Here is a 1,276-nt window from a genome sequence, read left to right on the forward strand (position 1 = left end):
ATATATATATTGCAACACTTTCCTCTTGAGGGTAGCGCGTGCCTGCCGGTTCAAGATTCTTGGCCTAAGATGTCGTATTTTAATTGGCACGGGAACGAATACACACACAAAATAAATCCAGAGAGATAGTTGTACAATTAACCCAGATATATTCAATACAAAACAAGTTAATTCTTACAGTAAGGTTGAGTGCTTAGCACTAGCTGAGTTGCACAATATTGAGGCTGCGTGGCCTTGAAGTATACCATCAAAATGTTCCCTCCAACGGCAACCAATGTAGACTGTCCTGTCCCACCCAAGTAATACACTTAAATGATACATTTATACAAATGGTGTACTTTACATTAAAACTTAGCTTAAGACATAATACACAAATATTACAGTGCATTTCCACCATCCCCAAGCAATTCTACTCCTTAACAAGGTTGAATGAGATCACATGATTATCCCTAGAAAATATCACATGTGTTACATTCCAATCCCAGGATAGGCCTCATACCACATGCCGGTCCATAGGAGTAGCCCCAAAAGCCATAATCTGGTAACAATTAAAACTGGTCGTCTTACTCCCAAGAGAGATAAACCCCATATAATTACAAATGGGGTATAAAATACCACAACGGCTCCACTTCATCCACACAGAACTCGGCCATTGCTCCACAACTTAAAGATCTGCTTTATTGGCTCCAATTATAGCACGCTATAGCTAAGGTAGTTTTGTGATTACATAATCGACCCGCCACGGTTGTACATCGACCCCAGGATTAACAATTAGTCTGCATAGTTTCTCAACACCATTAGGCTTTTTGTGTAAACACTGTGTGGAAATATGTTCATGTTTACAGTGTAGTTTATCATACAGCTTTCACACAAAGACACTCATACAAGAAAAATTGTGTGACAGGCATCGCAGACTAATTGGTAAAAAAGAGGTCAATTTACGACCAAGGCATGTCGATTACGAAATCTCACAAAACTTTTCCATGATAGCGTGCTTTAGTTGGGGTCTATAGAGCAGACCTTTAACAGTAACAGGGTAACAATAAATATAATATATATATATATATATATATATATATATGTATATATGTATGATATGATATGATAAAATTGAAACAGGACACATATATAACAAATAGGAATACTGATTTTTTTTATCATATTAACTGAAAATTTCACATCTTTCTACTAATTTACAAAGCTATGCAATGCTATCAGAATAAACTGAGAAAATCTTTTCGTTTGATTTTGACATGATTGCATAACAGTGAAGCTA

Source organism: Apostichopus japonicus, chromosome 9 (genome assembly GCF_037975245.1).
Source record: "Apostichopus japonicus isolate 1M-3 chromosome 9, ASM3797524v1, whole genome shotgun sequence".
In the NCBI taxonomy this organism is placed as follows: domain Eukaryota; kingdom Metazoa; phylum Echinodermata; class Holothuroidea; order Aspidochirotida; family Stichopodidae; genus Apostichopus; species Apostichopus japonicus.